General features: G+C 41.6%; 1 long non-coding RNA gene across 1 annotated transcript in view; it reads left to right on the top strand.

Moving 5' to 3' along the window:
* The first annotated feature begins 1,790 nt into the window (after positions 1 to 1,790).
* LOC122557977 overlaps positions 1,791 to 22,885 on the top strand; it is a 28,086-nt gene continuing 6,991 nt past the window's right edge. The window contains exon 1 of the long non-coding RNA XR_006313992.1: positions 1,791 to 1,990. This is a non-coding gene — a long non-coding RNA (uncharacterized LOC122557977). The remainder of the gene's footprint in view (positions 1,991 to 22,885) is intronic.

Below are 22,885 nucleotides of genomic sequence, written 5' to 3'. Positions count from 1 at the left end.
CATGGGAAATACAGGGTTACGGGGATAGGGTAGTGGGGTTGGTCTGGGTGGAGTGCTCTTTGGAGGATTAGTGTTAACTTGATGGGCCAAATGGCCTGCTTCCACACTGTAGAGATTCTCTGAATGACCTACATCTATGAAAAGAAAGCACACCCCACTTTTCATACTTATCTCATAGAGGCCACTTAATGCTGTGCTATTATTTGCATTGTTAATTTTTCCTGTCTGGTGATTTTGTCTTTTTTGCTGCTTTTCTGTCTTGTCAAAGATGAACAGATGTCAGCTTCTACTCCAGCCTAAACCTTAATCTAAAGGATTGGATATCCCAATCTTCTGGGATCCTTGTCTGTGTGGAGGCTGACAACGAGAGAGCTTGCTGGGTGGACGTGGAGTTGATATTATTGCTGACTTTAACTTTGATGCCCATAGCTCTGTTCAGGGAGCAACAGGAGATACAGAAAAAAAAAGCAACAACAATGAAGAGCCCAATTTAGCTTGATTCCCTCGAACATAGTCCATTATTGATGACACATATTATTCATTCATCCCCATTTCTGGGGAATCAGTAATTGTCAAAGAATGAGCTTAAAACAGAAGGGAGCCATTCATCATACCCATACTGGCCCTGCATCAGAGAAAATGGGAAGTTGAATTGATGATGGACAGTAAGTTGAACGGTGTGGTACTTGGCTGTGTTGGAATGATACTACATCTTCGGGATTGTTGGAGAGATGCCAGAATTGTATCCACTGTAACTCGGCCTTGCCGGAAGGTGTGGCTAGTTCTGGAGCCCATGTTTTCTCAACTACAGCTATCTTCACTGAACTCAATGTCACACGGAGCAAAGGGAATTGACTGAAGACTAGGATCTATAATAGTGGGACCTCAGGAAGATCCGTCATCCACTGGACAATTCTATCTGAGTACACGGCTCAGAACTATAACCTGACCTATGGACTGTAAGTTTGGTAGCTCAGTCTACTGCAGACTGCTCCTGTTATTTTCACATATTTGCATGTGTCGTAGCTACCCCGCCTTACTCCCAGCTTTCCTATATTCCCTACTGAGCCAGCGTTGGTTGGCAGGTTTACTCGGGAATGAAGAATATGTCAGGATCTGAAGTTTTAGATTCCTGTGGCAGACAAGTTGCATAGGTTAGGATGAAGTATATTGGTTTTCTGCTATGCAAACCTATCTGCTGCAAATGGATGGATAAAGGACCATTGTTAGAACAAGAAAAATGAGAGAGAACTTATGCCTGTCAGGTTCGTTGTTTGTGTGAGCCTCTGAACCACTTCTGTTGACAGCATTTCGCTCCATCACACACTTCCTGGTCCATGGACACAAACGATACATGGACCTGGCTGTGCTGCTGCCTTTTCTTATCCTTTACAACCAAGGGTGGCCTGGGCTCCATGCGAAATTTTAAAGTACCATAATCACATTGAGCCCCAGGACATTCGAGAGCCATTTTCTCACTTGCTGGAATTAATAATGGCAGTGACTGGGCCAGCACTGCAGCACCACAGGATGCCTGTAATTAAATGATCTTCTGTCTCTCTTGCACACACACATACGATTGTTCTGACGAAGGATCTGTGTGGTTCTGGAAGTGCATTTAGGTTTTATGAGGTCTGGAGGCATCCTCCTGTCTCCCTTCATGCCTTGCCTGTGCTCCAGTTCACTCACACTCTTCCTCTCTCAGGCAGTCATGTGAGATTAGTTCAAAATCGTGACATACAGCTTCCTGCCAAGAGGCAGAGCTACTGCTCAAGCTGCTAGATTCGGAGTATGTGAATGAGCTGAGAGCTGTCAGTGCACAAAGCAGCAGAATCTTGTGTGACTGTGAGGAAAGGGCTGCTTTCCTTCCACACCCTGCTTTCGGACCTCTTGGCTGCATCTTCATTGTAACTTGTTCTGCAAAGATTGAAATTTAACAAGAATAGCTGAGATCTGACTGTGGGTTCTCAGTGCTGAAGTAATACTCCAGGTAAGTTTGAATGATTGTGGCTGCTGTTTTAATGTTCACACTGATGTCACTCTGTGTGTTGGGATGAAATGTTTATAATATCCAAAACCCAAGGCTGGTTAAGCCTGAATTGCCTGTTGAGGCTGTTTAGTCTTTCACTTGCTCCTTGAGAGAAGAACTCTGTTGCAGGCGTGAATTGGCAAATACATCCTCACCCTTAACAAGTGGAGCTGTGCCACAGCTCCCCAAAGGCCATTTGTGGTGAAAGGGTTCAGATAAGGGACTGGTAGACTAAGCAGTAGCTCCTTAAGTTTAGCCTGAACTCCTTCATGTACACTCTGGGCTGTTTAGCAGGATGGAGATGTTATCAGCTTGTTGAGTGAGGGAGAACACAAATTAAAGTATGTATTGCTCGGTATGTTTTGTTTAATGAATTACGCTCAGAGACTGAAGCAGATCTGGTTGTGTTAACATACAGTCGGAAATGTTGTAGCCAAGCAATTGTAAGAACTCAAATAGTAAGTGCAACAGACCGAGAGGCTAATAGTCATGTGAGTCAGGGGTCTGTATGAACTGGAGTCAACAATTCCTTTCTTCTTTGACATTTTCTTTTTTATAGTCGGAGTGGGATTACCATCAGGAATTGTTTTCCAAAAGGCCAGTTTCATCAGCCGCATTGACTCACATTTTAAACCAATCCTTTTAAATGGTCTTACTGCTTGTTCGGAGTAGGTTAACTCTGTGAGCACCTTGCAGAAGGTGCTGTCCGTTGCTATGCCATCTCGTACTCTCCTTCCTTGTGCTCAGACCATTCAGCTGAGAGTGAGTCAATGTTGTTGGAGCCCACCCACCTTTACTGGCCTTTGCTGAGGCCTGCAATGTCGGGAGGGTCTGATGTGGGAAGCTTAACCAGTCTGGGCCTGTACTTATTGAGGTCCAGCAGAATGAGAGGGTTCACATTGAAACATGTCTGCAGCTAAAGGGGCTTGTCAGAGTGGGTGCTGAGAGTTCACCTCCTGGGAGAATCTAGAATGAGGGGACACAAGGGGAAACCTTGATGACGGAGATGAGGAGAAATTTCTTCTCTCAGTCTTTGGAATTTACCTACTCAGACAACATTGGTTACCAACTATATCCAACACCCAATTGGACAGGTTTTGGATTGACAAGAGAGTGCAGAGTTAGAGGAGACTCTATATATGCTGCTCCTCAAAGCCTGTGCTCCACAGTGTCTGTTGCTCCTCTGCATATGCTGCTCTCCAGTACCAGTAGCATCTTTGTGCTCCTCAGTATTTGCTGTTCTATAGTTTCTGTACTCCCTCAGAATATGCTGCTCCACAGTTCCAGCTCCTCAGTTCCTGCCCCCGAATATCTGCTGTTGCTTGGTATCTGCAGCACCTTAGTCTCTGTGCTACTCGGTACCTGTATTGATCAGAGTACATAATCCCTGTTAGCTATTGCAACAAGAAACTTTGTTTATGCCAAAAGTATGGGGACTACACTGGAAAAGAATTATTAAAACTGTTGAAGTAAAGGAATGACTATGCAAAGTGCTTACAAATCATTAAATATTTGCCAGCCAGCAGTTACTCCCCATCGCTTTCCATGTACTGCCTTAATGATTGCAGAATGAATTAGAGTCGAAAACATCACATCCAGAATTTAATAGTTAATGAATATCTGTTAAATTGCCAACAATTGGTCTCAGTGTGACCAGGAGAAGACGAAGATACCCATTCTGTTCAGACAACCTCTAAAATTGATTCCTAAGAAAGAAACAAAAACCAAACTGACATGCTGGTTTTAAACAGTGAATATGTTCTGGTACATTCTCTCCATCACTTTCTGCCAAACGACCTCTCTGTCTCGCCTTAAAGAAACACCAAAGAAATTCAGTTCTCAGCACAGACTCTGTACCAATCCTCTACCTACAGAGAGTCTGTACCAAGCCTGTGTTGTCAGAATTGCCCCCATCCAGGCAAGTGGGGAGTATTCCATCACACTCCTGACTTGTGCGTTGTCGATGGTGGACAGGCTTTGGGGTGTCAGGAGATGAGTTACTCGCTGCAGGATTCCTAGCCTCTAACCTGCTCTTGTGGCTCAGGTGCACTGAATTTAAAAAGGGACTGAAATGTAGACAGTCAAGTCTCTGCCCTGTTCTGTCCATTATGTGTTGGAACATAATTATCTGATGAATTGTCTATGTTCTCAATGATATTTGATTTGCAATATTCAGCATGGAAATTGCAAGAAAACAGCTTTGTGGATGCTTCATTGCAGAATTATGTAAAGTTTGAAAGTTGCAGTGTCAATTTGGCAGTCAAATGCAGTCTGAAAGAATTTGGGATTGGGCTGAATGTGCTGAAGTGACTGCAGCACAACATTGACCAGGTTGTGCTCACCAGTAATCTGTTTCCGAAGGAGCTGAGCAGCTTGTGTTCTTGCATAAGGATCTGACACCTTCCAAACGATCTGTGCAAAGATCCGACAGTGAGGGGCAGGCATGAACGTGTGGATTATCATGTTCTCTGCGTTTGCTTGTTGCTCCTTAGAACAATGAAGTGTCATCTCAGCAGTAAAAGGGGTGCAAACAGCTGATTGCCAGAAAAATGGGGAGCAGATGAGGGAATTGTTTTATGAATTATACAAAAATACAGTGTCTAATTTTTAAAATCTACTACACTCAAGATGTGAAAGGATTCATTAGTATTGAGCCTCCTTAAGCTCTGTTCTTAAATTAGAAGAGGAAGCTTTGGCAGCATTGCTTCATTACAAAATCAAAATCAGCAGAATACTTAAACAGAATTCAAAAGAATTGTACCAAAACCTGAAGGGTTACTTCCAAATAGATGTTGTAATAATAAGACACATCTTCTTGAAGGTCTGGATTAAATGCCCAGCTTTGTCTAAATTTGGTGATGACCATTATTGGTACTTGCCTGGAGTTTCTAAATCAGACAGCTGCAGCTTGAACACTCAGAATGTGCAGTGCTCCGACCGGGACTCCAAAGGAGTAGTGCAGGATGTTATATATAAGGGTGCAAAAGTCTGAAAGGGTTAATCTTGAGGAGAGCCTGTAGCACCAGCTGCTGTGGTAATCTTATATGGACTTGGTGGGAGAACAGTTTAGGACTCAAAGCAGTAAGACCTACCATCCAGGTCCAACTCATAGTCTCTGTAACAATCATATCAGTGTAACTCGTAGCGAAGTGCTAATCCTTTCTCCAGGTGGATTCTATAAGGTGCCCAAGAATGTAGAATAACACACAATTGGTTTTTTAGTTGATGTTTTTAAAGAATACAGGTAGTTCTTCTATAATGCGATGGTTGTATTCTTGTGCAACCATGTGTTATAGAAAAACTGCGCTTTAGAAACAGTGCTTAAAGTATTGGCGATGTAAATCGCGTTACAGCCAACACGTTTTAAAAGTTGGCACTTTAGAAACAGTGTCCCCAGTTCGTTAATCGTTTTACAGTGAATTCACATTGATGGAACACACATTTTAGCAGGACGACCTGGAATAATTACAGTTGCAAAACTGGTGAAATGTTGCCCAATGTGTTCCTAAGGTCCTCTTCACAATCCCAGCAGCAACAAGCTATGAATCAAGGGAGAAGCTACCAAGTGATGTCTGATATTCACATCACTTCATGGCTGCAGTTAGAGACAGTGTCAGAATGAAACTGAAATTCTGAGCAGCTTCCTTCATGAGACCCAACAGGCGTTTTAGATAATAATCAATCAATAATGAGTATCCAGGAAATTACTCCTCATATTGTTTTCAATGCCTTTACCAGGCTAATAAAGTCCCATCTTCATCCACTTGCAGGATCTTTATTGCTTGAATGTACTAACAAAGATCACCCCATAATATTTTCACTGTGCATATGCAAATCAACCTCAGTTGCTTAAATGCATATTTAATTTTATGAATTAAGTCCTGTTATCAGTCATGTCCCATATTACATAAATAAATGCACATTTATATAATAACTGAGATGGGAGATTACTCTAATTCTACTAATGCTAGGGTTTTAAATAAAAAGATCTGTCAGTTGAGTTTCTTTAATAAATCCAATTATTAGTTTGTTATTGGCATAAAAGTTTTTCAAGGAAGATGCACTAATAGCATAAACATCTAGTAATATGGAAGTAAATGTTCATCTCTCTAAGTAACTCAAAAAAATACACAAACACACTTACTTCGGAGAAAGAGAAAGGAAATGGGTTTCACTCTACAGAGGTTCACTTATAAAAATACTTGCTAGCCATCAGAGTTATTTTTTTGAAGGCAAAAGCAATAAAGAAAATATCTAAAAGATTCTGAATCCTGGCAGTCTATATTCCAGTCTGTGAAGTCAAGTCACTAATCATGCAGAATTGTCTCTGGCCTCTTGGCAGATACAACTTGCTTAAGAAATATAATGTTGAGAAGCTCTATCAGTCACACTCCCAGAAGAACAAATAGGGGTTTCACCCTGAACTCAACAAGAGGGCTTTATTCAGAAATAGGAGAGATCAGCTGGGCAACCTGTCCACATGGTCATACTGTTCTCAAGTAATTCCAGAGACCAAAGCAGGAGAAATTGAGGACTGCAGATGCTGGAGGTCAGAGTCAAGCGTGTACTCCTGGAAAAACACAGGACTTCAGGTAGCATCCTAGGAGCAAGAGAATCGATGTTTTGGGCATAAGCCCTTCATCAGGAAGGGCTTATGCCCAAAACATCGATTCTCTTGCTCCTAGGATGCTACCCGAAGTCCTGTGTTCATCAGGAAGGGCTTATGAAGGGCTTATGCCAAAACGTTGATTCTCCTGCTCCTAGGATGTTGCCTGACCTGCTGTGCTTTTCCAGCACACACTCTCAACAGAGACCAAAGTAGTCTCCAAACAATCACATTTAAAACAGCTCCAGCAGGAGTCGACGGCAAAACAAATAGTTATCACAGTTAGCACCGTGATTTTTAGAAAGCCTTGTTAAAAGGAGCCATGACCATACAAGAACATCTTTTGAAGAAACCGTCGCTAATATTTCCATAAATATGAAATGAATTCCTTTTTCTCCCACAATCCTTCAAAAACTAAGCCCTGCAAGAAACATTAAATATGAAGCCCCTTTGTTACTGTTAGAAAAGTGTGATTGAACCCTCTGGTGACCCTATAATGATGTAATGGGACTGGAAGTGACTGGGTATAAATACTATAGTGTGGGTTGGAATTAGAGCATTTTGGAATGAACACTGGATGAAGCACCCTGGAAAATGTGACTCTCTGAAAGAGATTGAGAGAGCACATGGACATGCATGCTCAAAGAAGATAGATTAATTATTACCTAATGCAACGATAAGTCAGAGCCTGGCACAAGATTACCACGTATAATAGCATTTATTACAAAGATCTAATAAGCAATATTACTTTGAAGAATAATATTGAAGACAATGCCTGACTTGGCTTTTACTTGAACCACTCTGTCTCAAACTCAAAACTTAATTGTCTGACATAAAATTAGATTCCCCACAGTGTGGAAACAGACCCTTCGGCCCAACAAGTCCACACTGACCCTCTGAAGAGTAACCCACCCAGACCCATTTCCCTCTGACTAACGTACTAACACTATGAGCAATTTAGCATGGTCAATTCACCTGACCTGCACATCTTTGTGATGTAGGAGGGAACCCACACAGCTACAGGGAGAATGTGCAAACTCCACATTGACAGTCGCCCAAGGCTAGAATTGAACCAGGCACCCTGGCGCAGCAGTGCTAATCTCTGAGCCACCATGCCGCCCTCATGACAAACACATGTGACAAAAGACTAACCACACCAAAATGGAAAAATGGAACACCATTGTAACATGTGGACAAAACATAAAGCAGATTTGAAAATTAAGTCGTCACATATACATTTTCGTTTGCCCTTTGAGGTAAACTTCTCAGCACTTAGTAAATTCAAACAAAGTTACATTCTCGACAGCATATTGGAGGTTACATTCTGTTTGTTGTCAACATGAGAGCTTTTTTTAAAGATGAGGCTGTAATAGCAAACTCCATCAAAATAGACTGAATTTGGTGTTTTTCCACAAATACTTGAGATTTACAAACAGCATCTCCTAATGTCTCTCTGTAGTTGACATATACTTTAAAGCATTTAAGTGCTAATGGCAACCTGAGTGTTTCTTTTTCCTTTATTTGGTGTTAATTTGGTTTTTTATACAAGAATCCTGCTATCTTCTGCATGCCTGACCAATCTTCTTGAAACAGACGCACACTCACTCCCAAATCACTGACATCAATTGCTACCTTGAAGTGCTTAGTGAAATTTGATGTAACCAACATTCGTTAATTGATCAAAATGGCTTTCGACTTCTCAAACATTGCCTGGCACTCCCTTGACCATACTCTCTTGACTTCCATTTGGAACGATTCCAGCCTTTTGTTTCCTGTGTGTTGTTAACACAATATATTATTTCCTTCCTTTCTTTCCTCAGTCTACATCTGGTGTCAGACAAAGGACGTTTTTTTCTCAACTATTTTTGTTTTCTGTAAGAAGTTGCTAGGTTCTTGCCAGAGGCTTCGCTTGAAGGATATATCAAACATGGCTGAAGTGAATGCCCTCGCACTGTTATTGTCTGATATTGATGTATTGGAAGATTATAGAATGATAATCAACATGTTTAATTCCGTGAGTGCATCTTCCTTGACCTTCAAGTCTTGGTTTAGTCCTCAAACACAAAGCTTCTAGCAGAAGTAGGTGGCCTACTCATTGCACTGCAAGAGCTTTTCCTGTACATCGATACTTTCAAACGTGAAGCTGATTGCGAAGAGTTGGGGTGGGAGATATGGGATGGTGAACACAGTACAAGAAAAGAGGTCCCCTGGAACGAGCAAAGTAGGATGATGGCAGGGTTGGGGCAGGGACTTGCCAGCAGCTATTAACCAGATAGCTGGCGCGTCTTGTGCAGAGATAGAGAATATAAAAGTGCAAGTGTTTAAATTCCCCAATTCTAACCTCCTCATATTCCTAAATACTGTACTAAGATTGCAACAAAATCAAGTGGATCAGATGTTTGTTCATTGCTCTTAGCTGACAAGAAAAAACCTCAAATGCATTATATTGTAGGTGGTCTCATTGTCAAGGGTAGTTTCCCTATGTCTGAGTTAAAGGCTTGAGATCCACTTCAGGACTTGATGGCCATGGAGTGCGGTGTCTTTGTAACATAGCTGACTGGGTTAATTATCAGCCTGTGAGCCCAGACAGTCCATCAACGGTAGGGCAGGAAAAAACAGGACCAGCAATGTTTGATGCAGAGCGATCTCCCTCAAGTTATGACCCTCTGGAAAAGGCAAACAATTTTGGATGCTGGAAATCTGAATCAAACAGAGAATGTCTGGAGATACTCAGCAGGTATGGCAGCATCTGTGCAGATAGAGAAAAGCGCAGCTAATGTTTCGAGTCTGGTATGACACTTCTTCAGAATGGAAAAAGAAGAAACATTCTGCATTTGAAATGTTTACTCTGTTTCTCTCTCCACAGATGTTGCCAGATGTACTGAGTTTCTCCAGGATTCTCTATGTTTGTCATTGCCTCTGGTGACAGTCTGGCATTCCAAAAAAATCTAGCAATGAAACAGATGTAAGCACTTTGCCTGCCTCATACATGATCAGGTGTGGGCAGATAAAAATATAGGAGAAAGAACAGGATTAATAAAATGTAGGCAGTAACAAATAAAAACTATTAACAAATAAGCCAATGCCTGATTGCAACAATTTCAGATCATGATCTTTGCCCTTGTTTTGTTCACTTTGTGTTTCTTGGCTTTGGTATTGTTTTCTCTTTTTTTTGAAGTTACGAGTTATTCATAATTCCTTAAATTTTTGTCTTTTCTTTCTTTTTCTCCTTTTCCACTGTTGAAAGAGATTGATAATGTCTGCCTGGAGGCTTCCGATAGAGAGATGAAATGAGAAAACTGAATGGTAATGAGACCAGTAAAGAAATCAAAGATGGGTCTAGCGGAAGTGTGAATTATGAATAACTCGTAACTTCAAAGAAAAGAGAAAAAAATACCAAAGCCAAGAAACACAAAGTGAACAAAACAAGGGCAAAGATCATGATCTGAAATTGTTGCACTTAACATTGAGCTTGAAAGGTTGTAATGTAGCCAATCAGTAGAAGAGGTGTAGTTTGTAGAGTAGGGTCATGGTGGAGAATTAAAATGGCAGGCAACTGGGAGTCCATGCAAATTGAATGAAAAATGTTCTGCGGAACAGTCACCGAATGTGAGGTGTGTCTCATTAGGATGAAGAACCTGAGATGCGTACTGTGTTTTGTTTTTCTGATTTATGTTAGAATGGGGAATTGTACATTAATTACAGACTGAATTATGACTTCAGCAATTACTTTAATGCCATACTGTAATTAAATCCTTGTATATCGATTAAAGCATAAACAGCTGCATAATTTATATCTTCGTTTGATTGCGAAGTGCATGTTTCGCACATTCCTGCTCATCTATTAGATTAAAGGCATGCTCATCCCTTATAACAGTTGTGTATGAACAATTCCATGTTGACTTTGTTAACAGATTTGTAAATGGCACTGTGGGCAGATGCTCACACTGCAAAACTATTCCGGATCAGTGTTGTGTCTGATTTTGCATTACTACCACTGTGGACTGTGTTTGTAATGACAACTACTTGCATTTATGTTGCACCTTCAGTGCCACATTCCGAGAAAATTCATGTTATCTAATAAATGTTGACACATAGAATCCTGACAAAATGGAAGCAGGCCGTTCGTCCCATCGAGTCCGCACTAACCCCCTGAAGAGCACCCCACCCAGACCCAGCACCCCTCCTTATCCCTGTAACCCTGCATTTCCTGTGACTAATTCACCCAGCCTTCACATCCCTGGACATTATGGGCAATTTAGCACGGCCAATCCACCTAAACTGCACATCTATGGACTGTGGGAGGAAACTGGAGCACCCGGACAGTAACAGACAGTCGTCTGAGGCTGGAATTGAACCTGGGTCCTTGCCGACCAGTAGGAGACATTAGCATAAGTCAAATAAATAGTTTATGGAGCATTTAATTTAGAAAAGAATGGTTTAGGGACAAAATTCTAATGCCTAGTCAGTGAAGATATGTTATACTCATGATTTCAAACATGGACTGGGTTTCTATGGAAATTTCTGGAACTCTTTTAGTTTGAAAATGGACACTGGAAACATGGCATTTTGTGTGTGTGTGTGTGTGTGCGTGTGTTGGGGAGGTGGGGTTCATCTGATTGTCAGTCTATAGATTCCTGAAAATGCTTCAACAGCATTTGGATAGGACAAAGGAATATTACAGAACAAAAAGGTGGAAAAATTCATATCCTGAAACTATCTGAACTGCCTCCCAAACTTGTACTAAGACAATGATTGTCTCAAACCCTCCAGGTTTGGGTGGATTGGGGCTGGGGGAGGATGATGATGTCTCCAAACACAATGAGCCAGGTGGATAGGACTTGGTATAAATTAAGATATGGTAGCAGCGTTTTGGATGAGCTCAAGGTAGGGAAAGGGTCTAGGTTGGAGGTTCGATTAGTTGAGTCTAGAAGTAACAGGCAATATGTAACTATACCATCCCTATTGGTATAGCATTTAAATGTGTTTTCAAATGGAAGAAGGTTTTATCTGGACAGTCAACTGGGTGCGAACCCTTGCATCATAGGTTTTAATCTGGAAGCAGACCTAATTTGGAAAAAGGATGGAGATTGCCTTACTATCCAATGGACAAAATGGCATATTGCATCAGTCATCATATCAATTCTAAGATAAAGGCTCAAGTCAACAAAAAAAATAAGATAAATAACACATCCCTGACTAAAGATTACACATACATTCCCACACTGGCATTAGTCCTTTTATACATGAATTCAAGTCAATGTCAGACAAAGGGGACTAAAATCTCTGTTTTGAGTAATGTGCTTAGTGGCTGCCACTAACCTAAAATGAAAGCAACAGGTTACAAGACTACAGCAAGGTTTCCACATACAAATGTGTTTCTTTCCATTAAAAAAAAACTGCATGCACTACAATTTTTCAGCTGTAATTTATTGAATTTCCCCAATATCTGTGGTAAACAAAGACAGTGATTCATTAATTAAACTGTGTGTTAGTCATAATCTGTCCCACTTTTGTCAGTCTCTGCACTTGCCTTGTGAGGATCTTCTAACAGTGCAGATCTGTGTTGTTGGCTAGCTGACTCATATTTGCTCATTCACGGGGCGATATTCCTTCTCTGGAGAGTGCTCTTTCCATGCAGAGTGCTGTTACTGCGGTAAGTGCTGTTGCTGTACCTTGGGAAATTGAACAATGACTTAGCAATTTTATGGAAGTGAAAGTTGGCTTCCTGTGGTTCTACCTTCAACATTTTCACTCCCAGCTGTTACTTCTTCTGGCTTCAGTGCTTTGTTACAACTGGAAGAGTTGCTCTGGTACCACAAGATGTTAGTTTTTGGGCTTCATTATTGATCAGACCTTCAGTAGGTCTGTTTCTTCACTCAAGAATTGCCATGCACAAGTCTATGGTGGGATTTCTCAATTTCGTTTTGATCTCTTTGGCAATTTGCACTGCTGCCTCAACCTTCCTGTTTGATGGGGACAGTGTGGAGCTGATGTGTGGGGTTGAACTTTTCAATCATTGATGAAGTGCCCAAATTCTTCACCAGTGAATTGAGGCCCATTGTCACTCATCATTATATATGGAATGCTTGTAATGATAAAAGTGTACATTCAGAGATTCTACAATCTCAGTGATAATCATTGATGTCAACTCGTCTAACTCCCAATAGTCAGAATAGTAGTTTATTGTAACATGATAATCAGTTCCTATGAGAATAAAGATATCTACTCTCAGTTTCATCCATGTCTATCTGAGATGCCATTTATTATAAGTGGTCATTTGGCTTGCTTGGCCTTTTATTCACTACAGACAATGATGTCGTCCTTCATCTCATTGTTCTTATTGCGTCAGTAGTGCACGTCCTTTGCTTTTCTTAGGCTAGACTGAGTAGGCTCAATTTTTAGCATCATCTTTATAGGGAGTGCTGCTTTCAACAGCATGTACATCTGTTTCCTTCCTTGTGTGTCACATTCAGACAATATCTCTGCAAATGGAGTAATATTTTTTGTAGATGCCTTGGAACAGATAGAAGTAGATGGGAAAGATGCTTTGAAGTGTTTTGTCACTTTGTTTCTCCAATATTGGTATGGATTGAAAGACTGATGAAGAAAGACAATAGACTGAATTCTGGAAGTTAGCGAGTAAGACAGCCTTTAGTTTTGTACAAATCTAACTTTTAATTAGCATTTAAATGAAATCTACAGTTTAAATTTGGAAGTTCCTGGTCTTGAGCAGTGTTTTAACAAGGTACCCAGTGGATGAAAAGCAGAGAATTCTGGAGAAACCCAACTTGTCTGGCAGCATTGAGAACCAAGTTAACATTTTAAGTCCAGTGAGATTCTTTTGCAGAGCCACTGAAAGAACAGTTGAGTTTAATTAGTCAAAGAAGCAGCTAACTGGGTGAGATAGACCTCTTGTGTTAGGAGCATTTAAACCAGTATATTAGATTAGATTCTCTATAGTGTGGAAACATGCCCTTTGGCCCAACAAGTGCACACCAACCCTCTGAAGAGTAACCCACCTCGACCCATTTCCCTCTGACCAATGCACCTAACATTACAGGCAATTCACCTAACCTACACATCTTTGGACTGTGGGAGGAAACCAGAGCACCCGGAGGAAACACACCCAGACACGGAGATAATGGGTAAACTCTACAGACAGTTGCCCAAGGCTGGAATTGAACCTGGGTCCCTGTTGCTGTGAGGCAGTAGTGCTAATCACTAAGCCATCATGCCGCCCTAGACTTAAAGTGACTTAAATAGAGTGCTGGAATTGGGCGATTAATGGAGTGTAGCTTACAACAGAGTGTTGGAGTTGTGTGATTTAGGGAATTCGAACTAAGAGGTACTCCATTGCATTGGCCATGCCTAACTTTTTAAAATTCCCAGAATTGATTCTTAGTTTGCTACAGGAGAAGAAGAAGCTAATTATTTGGTTTTCATCTGGCAAGGTTTATTCTATTCCTAATATTCAACATAGTATAGTAACAGGGAGTAAGATTAACTAATTACGTGAATCATAAGTAAATATGTAGTTGACTAAAATAATGAAGTATTTCATGAGAACACATCAAGGAGGTGGACTTGTGATGTGCCATATGGGAGCTCATGGATAGCAGTTTGATGTAGGACAAATACAGTATGTCCTTGAACTTTCAGCTCAGAGTTTGTGAGCCACAACCTGAACTAGAGAAACTATGCTGCATCAGGGAAGGAGGAAATGACCTCCTTGTTCCAGGGGACAGTGGCATCTGTAAGGTTTGTTTCATCTGATTTGGTTAGTGTTCGGGGACAGGAGAATGTGACTGTGAGTGAAGTGGCACCAGAGGGCAGGAACATAGGATCCTCAGTCCTCACAATTGTTGAGCATCTTTGAGGTGCTTTCAGCTTTGAAAGAAAATAAGGGCTCTGATGATGTGGTGTGGGAGGCAATTCAAGCAGAAGGACTAAAGGGGAATGTAATACTCTTAGGAGACAGTGTAGTCAGAGGAAAGAGTGTGAGACCAAATACCTGCTCAGCGCTAGGATTCGGGGCATTAGCAAGAATTGCAGCCAGGAGATAGGACGTGGGCCATACAGGCACAATTTAAACAGGTAGGAAAGAAAAGAAGATTCTGCACAGTCAATATGATAACTGTGAGCACTGAATTCAGAATCAGAACTTCAATTATATCAGGTCTATACCTATTTAGGTAGGTATGTTCAAGATTTAGATAAATTAAAAGCATTGACAAACTTTGACAAATGGAGTAAAATGCGGAAAAATATGATTTCTTTCCTTTTTGGTAAGAGAAATATTATCTAAAAGATGAGAAATTACAGATCTCTGAAATGTAAAAGGACCTGGATATCCTCATGCCTGAATCCCTCAAGGTTAGTTTGCAGGTACAGCAAGTAATTAGGAATGCTAATTGAATGTTATCAATAATGCATGGGGATGTGAATCCAATAATAGCGAGTGATGTTTCAGTTGTACAGGGTTCTGGTGGGGCCACATCCAGAGAACTGTGTAAAGTATAGATCACCTCATTCTGAGGAGAGAGGTAAATGAGTTGGGCATAAGGATAGGTTGGACAGGTGGAGCTTATATCCACTAGAGATTAAAAGAATAAGATGCAACTTGATTGAAACGTATAATATCTTGATAGGTTGAGGCCACGATATGTTGGATGTGGAGAGGATGTTTCCATTAATGGGTGAATCAAGGTGCAGGGGTCACTGTTTAAAAATTAGTGGTCACCCATTTAAAACAGAGATACAGTGAAATGATTCCTTTCAGAGGGTCTTGATGAATTTTTGGAACTCTCTTCCCAAAAAGGTAATGGTTGCAGAGTATTTTTAAGGCAGAAGTGATTAGATTTGTGTTGAGCAAGGAGGGGAAAGATTATCTGGGGTGGGTGGAAATATGGATTTGAGGTTATGATCAGATCAGCCGTGATCTTATTGACTAATGAAGCAGGCTGGAAGGCTTGAATGGCCTCTTTCTGCTCTTGGTCTCTGTGTTTGTATGACTAGGCCTCATTTCTCATTCAACCTCATTTCTCCATCCAGTTCCCCAGCAGCAGGGTGTGGGAAGTTCACGGACATTTTGCCCGGCAAATCAGAATTCCAGACAGGAGTTTGGTTCTTCCTTACAGGATTTTTTTAAACAGTAAAACAGAATGAGGTGATCAATACTTTACACAGTTCTCTGGATGTGGCCTCACCAGAGCCCTGTACAACTGAAACGTCACTCGCTATTAAACAGTCAGTAGACAGGCAGACGGCTGGAAAAACACAGCCAAGCCAGGCAGTATCAGGAGGTGGAGGTGTCAATGTTTTGGACATAATTCTTCTTCAGGTCCTGAAGAAGGGTTACACCTGAAATACTGACTTCTCCACCTCCTGATGCTGCCTGACTTGCTGTGTTTTTCCAGCCTCCTGCTTGTCTACCTTGGATTCCAGCATCTGCAGTTGTTTTGGCTCTAACCTTTTTTTCTAACAGTAGCTGGCTGACTTGCAGTTCTGAAAATCTGGCCAATTTTGACACTATGCTTCAAGTAATGCATTTAAAGGCTGGCACAAACAAAGCTGAAAGCAGTTTACAGAAGAGATGGAGATTGCATGAATATGGAGAGCCAGCTAGCACACAAAGTACACGTGTAATTCTCCAAACTAATCTCCCCTGTCTAACAAGCTGTTGGGTAAGTTGATGATTGGAGAACAGAGATGTTCTGTCTTCATTTCTCATCTCACACCCAGGGATAATGCATACAAGAATGGCATTTTTTCATCTACAAATCTTGATTTCAAAATCATCTGAGGTATGTGAGACGCTGGTTTCAATGACAGCAACTAAATATTGCAATGTGTTTCAACAGCTGTGACCTCAGCTTCTATCCTGACCCCATGTTCTGATTTCCTGTCTTTCTTGAGGTCTTGGTATGTTGACACTTCAGAGTTTGGTAATGCTATTTTATAAATGTGAACACAAAAATAATTTTGATTTGGGAAAATATTGTCTTTTTTTTAAGTTCACACTTCAATGAGATAGAGTAACAGAGTCATACAGCACGGAAACAGACCCTTCGGTCCAACCAGTCCATGCCGAACATAATCCCGACCTAAACTAGTCTCACTTGCCTCTGCTGGCCCATGTCCCTCCAAACATTTCTTGTTCATGTACTTATCTAATGTCTTCTAAATGATGTGACTGTACCCACATCCACCACTTCCTCTGGAGATTCCTTCCGCACACAAACTACTCTCTGTGTCATACAAATTGCCCCATATGTCTTTTTAAAATCTTCCTCCTCTCACCTTAAAAATATGCCCCCTAGTCTTGAAATCCCCCATCCTAGGGAAAAGACACCTGCCATTCACCTTATCTACATCCCTCATGATTTTATAAACCTCTATAAGGTCACCTTTCAATCTCCTTCTCTCCAGTGAAAAAGTCCCAGCCTATCCAGCCTCTCCTCATATATCAAACCCTCCATTCCTGGCAACACCCTGCGAAATCTCTTCTGAACCCTTTCCAGCTGAACAATATCCTTCCTAGAACAGGGCAAACAGGATTGCACACACTACTCTAGAGGTTGTGGAGGTGCCGGCGTTGAATTGGGGTGCACAAAGTTAAAAATCACAAAACAGGTTTGCCTCACAGCGCCTGAGACCCAGGTTCAATTCCCGCCTCAGGCGACTGACTGTGTGGAGTTTGCACGTTCTCCCCGTGTCTGCGTGGGTTTCCTCCGGGTACTCCGGTTTCCTCCCACAGTCCAAAGATGTGCAGGTCAGGTGAATTGGCCATGCTAAATTGCCCGTAGTGTTAGGTAAGGGGTAAATGTAGGGGCATGGGTGAGTTGCGCTTCGGCGGGTCGGTGTGGACTTGTTGGGCCGAAGGGCCTGTTTCCACGCTGTAATGTAATCTAATCTAATCCAATAGATTTATTTGAAAGCTTGTACTTTCAATAAACCCGTTGGACTATAACCTGATTGTTAACTTATTCTAGAAGAGGCCTTACCAACATCTTGTACATCTTCAACATGAGTTCCAATTCCCATACACAAAAATCTGAGCAATGAAGGCAAGCATGCTAAATGCTTTCTTAAACACCGTGTCTACATGTGACGTATTAATTAATTACAATATCAAAATGTCTGTCTCCAAAATGGAGCTAAACACACAATATTTGGATCACTACCCGTCCCATGTATGGTTTTGACAGTAGCAGCTATATTCAATATTTAAGTCCAGAATCTGGATGCGGTGCTGAGGGAATGGTACAGATTTCTAAGGCACTAGAACCAGTTTTGGGCCAAGGATGTGATGTTTCTTGAGACAGTATTTGAAACTGAACAAATTCACTGCAGAAAATTAATCAAGGTTCCTCAGGCAACACCTTCCAAACTCAAGACCGTTTCCATCTAGAAGGACAAGGGCAGCAGATACATGGGAACACCACCCCCTGTAAGTTCTTTCCGAGCAAAACACCACCCTGACTTGCAAACATATGGTCGTTTCTTCACTGTTGCTGGGTCAAAACTCACCATCACCTTCTCAAGGCCATCTAGGGACAGGCAATAAATGCTAACCCAGCCAGCAATGACTACATTGCTGAAACAAAATTGATGGAAGTGAAAGAAATATTTTCACTATTATAGTAAATTGATTAAGATGAAGCTTTGAAGCATTACAAGGCAAATTACAGGAAACACAGACACAGGCACAGATTATATGTAATCATTTTATTGCATTAAATGTGGAACTCTGCATCTGTTTGATCTGACACTGAGAATATTGGTCGCTATTATTGTCACAACATCATATTTGTACATGACTACCCTCACCTGCAACTCGCAAACTTTATTTACCTTACTCTGTACATTCAAGTACTGTTTAGATCCCATTGTGTTCCCTTTAATTCTGAATTGTCGGTTATGAGAGGACTTATAGAAGATGATGAAATCACTTGCAGCTTGGACAGACTCAAAGTGATAAAGAATTATATTCTGACCAGACCTAAAATACTGGTGTAAATCAATAGAGGGGTGTGCTGTCGGAGTACATGAAGCTGAGTGGGTGCCTTTGCTTGGAATGAAAATAATGGCTTTGGTCCAGTCACATAAACTTCACACTAATTTCTGCGAAATTGCATCCTCTGATATAATTCTCTTTGTAGGTAGCCTTTGATCGCAAATGTTCAATGCTCCCCACAAATGATGTGAAAATTACCACAAATCAATGCTGTATACACAGTTGCGCTTCTCAGTGTCACAAATGCAAACATGTTAGAGTTGCATTCACATCAGAGCTGCTTAACAGTTTCACAATCGGTTGTGTCCATTTATGTACAGATTATACTCCGATTCTTAAAACAAGGGGATACATTTGAAAGCATAGAAACTGCTGACTAGTTATTCCCAAATCTCTGATTAAAGAGCAAATGTCCTCTGACATAGCATTTGTCCTGTTCAGCTGCCTCCATTTCTGCTGAGCTGTGAGCTGCGATCAGGAATCAATTAAAAGAGGAAAACAAAGTAACAATAACCATGCTTGGTACGTGGTGATTCTGCTGAGAATTATTTGCTGGGCAGGGGCATAATCAGCCACATTAAGCATATCGACTGGGAAGGTACTTATTTGAATGGAATTCAGTGCTGAGTTAGCTAATCCCCACTAGAGTAGAGGAAGTCAGATAACAATCAGTCTACATTACTGAATAAATAGGTAAACAATTGGGTTCCATGTTTAACTTGCCACCAGACAGCAAACCCTGCTGTGATTACATAGTTGAGTTCCTAGACTGAGTTATGATAACATCTACACTTGTACAGCTAGGCATACAACGTAAAGATAGGCAACTGGGGCGGGGGGGTCAGATTGGTGGAGAAAAAACTACCAACACCCATGATCCAGAATGTGGAAATGAGCTGCTTGGAGGACTATTACAGACATGAACTGTAAATTGGAATGTACTACAGTACTGGGCTATACATGGGGCTGTAATATAAAAATAAACAGTAATGGTGGGGGGGTGCGGGGGGCAAGGTGGCTCAGTGGTTAGCTCTGCTGCCTCACAGTGCCAGGGACCCAGGTTCGATTCCCTCTTCGGGTGACCGTGTGGAGCTTGAACATTCTCCCTGTGTCTGCGTGGGTTTCCTCCGGGTGCTCCAGTTTTCTCCCACAGTCCAAAGAAGTGCAGGTCAGGTAAATTGGCCATGCTAATTGCCCGTAGTGTTCAGGGATGTGTAAATTGGGTGCATTAGTCAGAGGTAAATGTAGGGGAGGGGAATGGGTCTGGGTGGGTTACTCTTCGGAGGGTAAGTGTTGATTTGTTGGGCCAAATGATGTGTTTCCACACCGTAGGGAATCTAATCTAAAATCAGAATATACTGTAGCAATAGGATGTATGTCGGACTGTAAATTAAAAAAAACTATATTATGCTATAATGGAATTTTAACATGTGAATAAAGATGATGTAAATAATGATGCTACTCTGATATTAAAAGACCAATAGAGAACAGAAAAGCATCTAATAGAGCAAGAATGAAATACTACAATAGAGAGCTGTACTCACAAACAAGTAGTAGAGCAGGAGTGAAACGCTGTATTTACAAACTGGAATCAATGGGTATTGGGGGCAAGGAGTTATCATTGACTAGAAAGTCAACTAGATTCACTACATAAACACAGTAGCTACAAGAGCAGTTCAGAGGCTAGGAATAGCTTAGACTAACTCATCTCCCAACTCCCCAAAGCCTGTCCATTATCCACAAGGCACAAGTCAGGAGTGTGATGGAATACTTTTCACTTGCCTATTTCTGTGACTGTGGCATGACAAGGCAAGGCAGAGGTAAGGCAGAGGTGCTGTCAACAAGCAGGTAGGTTCTAAGTGAGCAGACTGTAAGAGAGCAAGTGCCATTCCTGAGATCCAGCCTGGCCCAGTCTGAGAGCTGAGGTCCTGCCCCTATTCGCAAAGTGTCCATGCCGCAGCCTATCACTGCTAGTTTCTGGTGTTTCCAATAATACAGGAATGTCCTCCCAGAGCGCACTGCCAGTGTAGAGAAGGCGTACCGGAATGGTCATGATGGGCTGATTGGTCTCAGAGTGAGGAGAGGTACTTGGTCTGGCAGCGGAGGAGGTGCCCTGGGCTGGGGTTTAGTTGTAGGGAACATGGAGGTCATCCGGAGCAAGCAGTGTGCTGATAGCCCTCCCCCCAGGTGCTTGCTGTGGTTTCTTTGTTGAGATTTCTCAATGTTGAGCTTGATTGGAGAGTTTGGAAAGGGGAGTCTGAATATTAATGAGGTAAGTCATGTTATTAACAAGGCATTTGATAAATGTTAATCACGTCAATTGGTGTCTCATCATTGCTTAGTGAGAATCACACCATGCTGTTTGTGAAAAGCATCAAAATTGGACAGAGATGATCTCAACATTCAGCTAGATCTTATTGCACTTATCTTTCAATTCTACCACAGCCCAAGTCAGCCACGCACCAGTAAGGGTGCCCACAGTACTACAGAGCTGTGTTCACCACAGTGTAGTAGGTCAGAAGTTGAAACACTGTACCTGCATTCACAATATAGGGGAGGAAATGTGTTTGAGCATGGCACTTTATTTTTATTTTCCTTCTTAGTAATGAAATGATAATAGATTCTATTTCATCCAATCTGTGCAGAATGTGTCATGATGACAGATAAGAACCACGTATATTGTTCACTTTTAATTCCAAAGTGTGACTTCTAAAAGAGGTCTGCTGCAGACAGAAATAATGATCATAGATATAAATTCAGTTGCTCTCTGGAAGAAGTCCTTTTGGGACCAATCTACAGAGGTGATGGCCCGAAGTCTCCATGCAGGACTTGTATGCTGTGAGAGTCACAGTTCTAACATTTGTTATTTAAGCACCCCTGCAGTATAGGGAAAAGCTTGCTCTTATTCTGAGTGCTGCCTGACCACTACTACTGAAAAGAATCAGGATAAAAATGTTCCAATCAACCCACAAAGCCAAGAATTTTAATCCACTGTTCAGCTTCTAATGGTAGGAGAGACTGATCTGTTTATCTTTTTTAAACATTTATCTTGTTGGATTTATCATGTATTTCTAATCTGTATGTATGTGTACTTTGTTACTATCTCTTCTCACCATTAGCAATTAATAAAATCACCACTTTCGCTAATTAAAGGCAGCCGATTTGAAATGGTGCCTTTAAAACATAAATTTCTTTGGATTGGGAGGAAGGCTTCCAGAAGAGAAGAGATGCTTTCTAAAATAGGACCATCCGATTGGAGGGTTGCCTGAACAAGTGGGGACAATTCAACTATCTGCTCTCGGGATCTCAACAATTTGAATTGTCTTATTTAGAACTGTAGCAACATTGGGAATTTTGCCCAGGAATTGGTCATTGGGCTTGTAAGTAATAAGCTATGCATAAAACTATACCATTACAATGAGCTGTTGCCTCACAGCACCAGGGACCCAGGTTCGATTCCAGCCTTGGGCGAACTGTCTGTGTGGAGTTTGTACACTCTCCTCGTGTTTGCGTGGGTTTCCTCTGGGTGCTCCAGTTTCCTCTCACAGTCCAAAGATGCGCAGGTTAGGTGAATTGGCCATGCTAAATTGCCCATCGTGTTCAGGGATATGTAGATTAGGTGCATTAGTCAGGGTAAATGTAGAGTCATAGACCCTTCGGTCCAACCCGTCCATGCCGACCAGATATCCCAACCCAATCTAGTCCCACTTGCCAGCACCCGACCCATATCCCTCCAAACCCTTCCTATTCATATACACATCCAAATGCCTCTTAAATGTTGCAATTGTACCAGCCTCCACCACTTCCTCTGGCAGCTCATTCCATACACGTACCACCCTCTGCATGAAAAAGTTGCCCCTTAGGTCTCTTTTATATCTTTAACCTCTCACCCTAAACCTATACCCTCTAGTTCTGGACTCCCCGACCACAGGGAAAAGACTTTGCCTATTTACCCTATCCACGCCCCTCATAATTTTGTAAACCTCTATAAGGTCACTCCTCAGCCTTCGACTTTCCAGGGAAAACAGCCCCAGCCTTTTCAGCCTCTCCCTGTAGCTCAAATCCTCCAATCCTGGCAACATCCTTGTAAATCATTTCTGAACCCTTTCAAGTTTCACAACATCTTTCCAATAGGAAGGAGACCAGAATTGCATGCAATATTCCAACAGTGGCCTAACCAATGTCCTGTACAGCCGCAACATGACCTCCCAACTCCTGTACTCAATACTCT

This window comes from Chiloscyllium plagiosum, chromosome 16, assembly GCF_004010195.1.
Source record: "Chiloscyllium plagiosum isolate BGI_BamShark_2017 chromosome 16, ASM401019v2, whole genome shotgun sequence".
Taxonomy (NCBI): Eukaryota; Metazoa; Chordata; class Chondrichthyes; order Orectolobiformes; family Hemiscylliidae; genus Chiloscyllium; species Chiloscyllium plagiosum.
Note: the sequence above shows the minus strand (reverse complement) of the source record. Positions and strands in the feature narration are given on the sequence as shown.